This window comes from Phacochoerus africanus, chromosome 9, assembly GCF_016906955.1.
Source record: "Phacochoerus africanus isolate WHEZ1 chromosome 9, ROS_Pafr_v1, whole genome shotgun sequence".
Lineage (NCBI taxonomy): Eukaryota > Metazoa > Chordata > Mammalia > Artiodactyla > Suidae > Phacochoerus > Phacochoerus africanus.
Genome location: NC_062552.1, coordinates 45,196,927 through 45,203,838, shown reverse-complemented (window position 1 = coordinate 45,203,838; position 6,912 = coordinate 45,196,927). Strand labels below are relative to the sequence as shown.

At 39.0% G+C, this 6,912-nt stretch overlaps 1 pseudogene; it reads left to right on the top strand.

Moving 5' to 3' along the window:
- Nucleotides 1-2,940: 2,940 nt before the first annotated feature.
- Nucleotides 2,941-3,093, top strand: LOC125136607 (beta-defensin 110-like; annotated as a pseudogene).
- Nucleotides 3,094-6,912: the final 3,819 nt, after the last annotated feature.

Genomic DNA, 6,912 nt, shown 5'->3' with positions numbered 1-6,912 from the left:
TGATTCTTAAATTACACCTTATTTGGGAGTTCCCATTGCGGCGCAGCAGAAACAAATCTGACTATTACCCTTGCGGATGTAGGTTCAATCCCTGGCCTCGTTCAGTGGGTTAGGGACCTGGCGTTGCTGTGAGCTGCGGTGTCGGTCGCAGATCTGGCTTGGATCCTGCATTGCTGTGGCTCTGGTTCTGGCTCTGGCTCTGATTTGACCCCTAGCCTGGGAACTTCCATATGCTGTGGGTGCAGCCCTAAAAACCAAAAAAAAAAAAAAAAGTATACCTTATTTGCAAATAACTAAGAAGTGATAGGCCCAATTTGGGGGGTGCATGCTCTTTGTTTCCAGATCATGTAGTTCTATACTTCATGGTTGTTTTACACATTTTTACTCTTTGAAAAACTGAGAAAGAAGAGCAACATTAGAATATTTTAATGTTACTCATGCTTATTTCTCTTTCCTGAATTCAACAGATCTTAATGAACATGGATTTGATGGATTGACAAGATATTAGGGTCTCAGGAATGTTGATTAGCTGACTCAAAAGTCCTACCCAGACAAAAGATTTTTAAAAAGCAAAATGCCATCATACATCACACTCTTGCCTACTTTAAATTATATTAACTATCGCTCTGAAATAACTTTTTTTGTGTGTCTTTTTAGGGCCACACCCACAGCATATGGAGATTCCCAGGCTAGGGGTCGAATCAGAGCTGCAGCTGCTGGCCACAGCCACAGCCACAGCCACAGCCACAGCAAAGCCAGATCTGAGCCACATCGGCAACCACAGCTCAATCCACAGCTCACGACAACGCTCGATCCTTAACCCCCTGAGCGAGGCCAGGTATCGAACCCACAACCTCATGGTTCCTAGTTGGATTCGTTTCCACTGTGCCACAACAGGAACTCCTGAAATAACTTTTGATTTCACCAAAATTCATCAATGGCCAGGGATTCTGTTTTCATGAATAAGCTTCCCTTTCCCAAAGGAGATACATACATTCACGTGTCAAAGCCTTCCTGACAATCTCTGACTTTAGGCTTAACTTCTTTCTCTTTTCTACTAACTGTATTAACAACAATAGAGTTAGTACATTTGAAGTCTTCTGTACATTCTCTAAGTTTGAAGTTTTTTTTCCAGTTCTCAACCTAATGCTTAGAGAATGCTATGTACTCAAATGAAATATCTTTCTGAATTTCAGTTAGACTCAAGGCAGACAATTAGGTTCTATGAGTTGACAATCTGTAACTAATCTAAATTCAATTCAATTAATTCTCCAAATTTTAATGAAATTATTTTGCTTTTTTTGTGGACATATACATGTAAAATTTAATATTCTAAATATTTTGTGATAGCTATGTTTATTATACTCTGTAATACCAACAGGTGGAATGACTCATCCAAGATAAATAAGCAGTATGAAAAAATTGGGGGGAGGTGTTTCCGTCGTGGCTTAGTGGTTAACGAATCCGACCAGGAACCATGAGGTTGCGGGTTTTCTCCCTGCCCTTGCTCAGTGGGTTAAGGATCTGGAGTTGCCGTGAGCTGTAGTGTAGGTTGCAGACGCGGCTCAGATCCCACATTGCTGCGGCTCTGGCGTAGGCCGGTGGCTACAGCTCCAATTAGACCCCTAGCCTGGGAATCTCCATATGCCACAGGGAGCGGCCCAAGAAAAGGCAAAAAGACAAAAAAAAAATTGGGGGGAAAAATACACCTGACTTCAAAATATCTTTTCTGTTCTAAAACACTGGTTGCAGTACAGTTGAATCATTAAGAAAAATAAAATCTTAAGATACCAAAAATATTTGCTTTTGTTCACTATAATTTAATATATGAACACAAAACTGTGAATTTGAACTCTCAGAATATCATTCCTTTCATTGTCCTAGATGACTCACAACAACAAGAAGGCTAACATGGGGGTCCACTGTCTACTAAATGCTTAAAGTACAACAAAACTGTTTCTGTGTGCATATCTAAAGTGGTTTAGGTTTTTAATAAATTATTCTATCAGTATTTTCATGCCTACTACGTTACAATTATTCAGGCCATATTGGGTAGGGGATAAAAAAGAATCAAGAAATCATAACTATCGGATAAGGGTTTATATTTTGGCTGTAAGAATAAAGTATTATAATAAATGTTTAAGAAACATACATTAAGTACTAAATTATGTTATGTAGGCTTTTGAAAGGAACCTATCCATATAATCTAGTATAATGAAAACTTTTCAATTAAGAGTAAGATCTGGAATGGAGAAGAAAGTATTAAACAAATGATACCATGAAAAGGTGATAAGAGTAGGTTTTGAGAAAACATGAAAATTGTAGGCTTTGGAGTTCCCATTGTGGCTCAGTGGTAAGGAACCTGACTAGTATCCATGAGGATTCAAGTTCAATCCCTGGCCTCACTCAGTGGGTTACGTATTTGGCACTGCCAGTGAGCTGTGGTGTAGGTTGCAGATGTGGCTCCGATCCTGTGTCGCTGTGGCTGTGGCGTAGCTGCACCGCTCTGATTCAACCCCTAGCCTGGGAACGTCCATATACCAAGGGTACAACCCTTAAAAAAAGAAACAAAAAAAAAGAGGGAGAGAAAATTACATGCTTCTAAGGAATTACAAACACCATCTGGGAATGGGAGAGTAAATCTGTTTTTAATAAGGTAAGACAAAAGATAGGAAAACAAGGCTCCCTACCAGCCAGCTGAAATTTAATACTGATGTGAGCTGTGAGATAAGGGCATACACAGTTTGTACTAGTAAAATGTCTGGAAACCTTGGTCATTTTCTGCAACAACTGATAAACCGTGGTATAAAAGAGCATGACAACCCAAACACTCCAGGAGTCTCCTACACATGATCTTGTAACTCGAACAACTTTGTTTTTTGTTGTTGTTGTTGTTCCCTTTAGTAAAAAAGTCATGACGAATCAGGTCGATGACTTCAAATGTCTTTCTTGACTACAGCCAGAAGTGAACTTCAACCCAAGTATAGACGTGAGTGATGCCAAGAAGTGAAAGGAAAATGTAAACCATTTCGTAATGATGCTGAGTATGATTATGGATACTGCATTAAATGGAGAAATCAGTGCTGCATCTAATCTCTGGAAATCAGAGGTATGACTGAGCATCAAAGTCAGGAAGAGAGATGCATCTTATAGACTCAAGAGTAGGTAAAAAGAAAATGTTTGGGATCGTTAAAGGAAATACGTACTATTAAGTCTTAAATATCACTATTTATGTAAGTAAAAGTAACTTACAGTTTTTAATCCGTCTATTCTTTGCTCAGTTTCTCTGTATTTCAGATGGATGAACATATTAATTAAGCATGGGAACAAACGCTAACTGTGCTTATAATCTCATTTTGGCCAGTTTGCCATTCATATATTCTTCCTACTTATCTGAGTTGCTCTGTTTCCTCACTAAATAAATCTAGGTGGCCTTATTGCTGGGTTTACTCTGAGAGTCATGGTTCTCTTCATACATCCCTTTTTTCCAGATCAAAATCTCTATAGCCTTAGTTCTTTCTTAAAATAAAAGGCATTTTTTTCTCCCTTTCAGATGTGGAAAGGTTTAATCTTGATTTGCCTAATGATTTTTTGTATACATTTAACCAATTCCTGTGAGATGACACAGTTTCATATTTCTCAGTAGGGCAGTTAAATCCTATGCATGGCACAACAAAGGGATGAACAGCAAGGTCTTAGAAAGAATGAGAGAGAGCTCCTTTTATCGATGCAATCTTTTTTATTTTATTTTATTTTATTTTTTGCTTTTTAGGGCTGCACCTGTGGCATATGGAAGTTCCCAGGCTAGGGCTCTTATTGGAGCTACAGCTACAGGCCTACACCACAGCCACAGCAACACCAGATCTGAGCCATGTCTGGAACCTACACCACAGCTCACAGCAATGCTGGATCCTTAACCCACTGAGTGAGGCCAGGGATCGAACCCACAACCTCATGGTTCCTAGTTGGATTTGTTTCTGCTGTGCCACGACAGGAATTCCAATCCATGCAATCTTTTATTCAAACAAAATCCATAAAGAAGCTTAGTAATAGATATTCTTTTCTCAGCAATTGAGGATTTGTGTTTGGCCAACTCAATCTGCTCTTCCCAAAGAACACATCATATGAGGGAATATTTAATTTTGTTGGAGGAAAACTTGGAATCCCACAATCTATGTAGCATCTTAGGAAGGAAGCTCAGTAAGCTGATGTGTAAACCTGACAGCTGCTCAGAACACGTGTCTCTGAGATCCACTGTGAAACTGAGCAGGGTTGGTTTTGTCTAAAAGAGTGGGGATGGAGAAGTTTGTAAGAGTGGCTTCACTTTTCACCACTATACAGCTGATGGAGAACTTGGGAAATGTCCTAGTGAGCCCAAGAAAGATGAAGACGGCTAGAAAGCAATGATCTCCTGGTAGCAAAAATTAGGTCACTTAAAGACCGTATTATTTACCCTGGATATGACTCCTGAGGAAAGGACAACTTTTGCATTTTCAGAAGCTGTGCTACTGTGGGGCCAGGAATAAAGAGATGACCCTTCGTTTAAATAGAAATTATTAAATCACATACACTGTGTGTTTCAAATTAGTCAGGCTACTCTCTTTGAATTCATTGTTATACTGTTTACATACATATCAATGCATCTTATGATTCCATTTAATCAAGACAAGTAATGAATTTCTCCACCAATGGGGAAAAATATCATTGTTTTTGTGAAAATGCTCTTTCTCTGACCACAAGGTCTTTGAAGATAGGACTGCTTAACACAGAACTGAAATTTTCTTATTCTTAGTATGCTCCAGAGAGGCAAGAATTCTCTTTTGCCTCATTTCAACAACACAGGATATGAGAAGGAATTTCTTTTCTTCTCTGCTATGGAATTTTCTACCATGAAGAGTCTTCTTTTCTCTCTTTTTAAAAAGTATTCTGTTCTATAAGATCAGAATTTCATGAGGCAACAGATACATTTTTAGAGGAATATTTATGCTGCTGAATTAAGAAGTAATCACCCATTTCTTAAATTATAATATTATAGGCACCAAAGGATCATGACACTCTTCCCATTGCTATCATCCCGCTACAATTATTTTTATTTCAATCTTCTTGGACATTGCACCTAGTTAGAGAAAATTTTGGATACAGTTTTTAGCACCAGTCAGAAGCTTTAGATAAATGCATTTTTTAACTTACTAATTGCCAACTTAGGGTCATTAGACCTAGAGAGCTTTACATCTAGGCAAAAGAAAAAATCAAAAGCCCAAAGAGAGGCAGCCCAACATAGGGTGGAAGTAGGGAAGTTACAACACACCCAGCAAGCCTTGAGGTTTTATACCAAGGCTGTGAGAGACACAGTCACAATTCTATGCAAGACAGATAATTGGGGGCGGGGGGGGGGAAGCACTGTTTTTAATAGTGACATGGAACATTACAGCCATCTCGTGAGGAATGCTTCCGAAATTAAGAGTGTATGGATATCCCATTTGGGGACCTTGCAAAATGAGTCACTGAATTGGTCAAGAAAAGAGGAGACCAGACTTCAGCTGGAGCAGCAATGATAACAATAGAAGCATGGGGAGCAGTGACACACCCCCATATAAGAAGATGGGAAGTGCAATATCACTCAAACAGCACTGAAAGTCAGAACTGTGAACAAACCACAGAGTTGCTAGTAAATTCAGAAGGAGGTGAAGATTGACCAGCCACTTCAAAGGAAAACATAATAGCTGTCAAGCAGGACACAGAAGCCACCACAGGACCCCACAGGAAACAAGAGAGACCTGTAGGCTGCAAGTTTGAAAGCACAATGTCTGGGACTCAGAGACGAATTGTTCAAGAACTTTCACCCACATGGTTTTATTATGTTTCCACGGATAACTGTAAAAGCTGGGGAGTTCATTTAAAAAGGCTAATAAAGTCTTCTAAATGAAAATGAGAGGGTCAGAGATCTGAAACTTAAAACCATTACCCAGTAGACTGCCCAGGAGTCATTAACGAATTTACAGTCCTTAAAAACTGCTAAGCCCTGGATGACAGCATGCAGGTTTTCTTTAACTTTTTTGGAGGTGTGTTGCTGAAGTTTTTCAGCTATAATCTTGCTTAATCAGCTACAAATTCAATAATCTTCTTAGATTTAGAACTGAACTATAAGCCATCCCAGTAAACTATAAATATGGATATATATGTCCCTCATTTCAACCTCTAGTGAGCTTCATGTGTATAATGTCATTGCTTCTTGCTTTAAGAAACTTCCTTAAATTTTAATCTGAAACTCTCTCCAGTGACCTTTGTTCAGTAGAGGCTTAAGCAATACTTATTTAATGAAAATGAGAGAGTTTCAGATTAAAATTTCTATATTATTGTACAAAAAGGTAAAACGATAATGGGCTCTGCTCACATAGCTACGGATTTCTTTTATAATGTTTCTCTCACTATTCATTAATGTATCTTTTACCTTTCCTTTATCTTTCTTATCATCCCCCTGTCATTAATACCCCCAAACCCTAGCCCTGAGCTTAAGGACACTTTTGAGAGTGCAGAGGTAGACACCTTCGTACACACTGGAAAAGGTCACTATTGGAACTGAACAACTTAGAGAAACATACCCATTGCACTAAAATGTAGATGTAGTAAGAGTAGTTTTGATTAGGCAGAGGGCTTCACACTGCAACATCAATGTGGTATGACTATAAGCAAATTCTCAAGATCAATTCTTTCACGTGTAAGTTTTTACAAATGATCGAGTGCCCTTTGTGGCTCAGTGGGTTAAGAACCCAACATAGTGTCCATGAGAAGGTGGGTTTGAACCCTGGCCTTGCTCAGGGGGTTAAACCTGCAGCATTGGTCACAGATGTGGCTTGGATCTGGCATTGCTATGGCTGTGGTGTAGACCAGAAGCTGCAACTCCTATCCGAC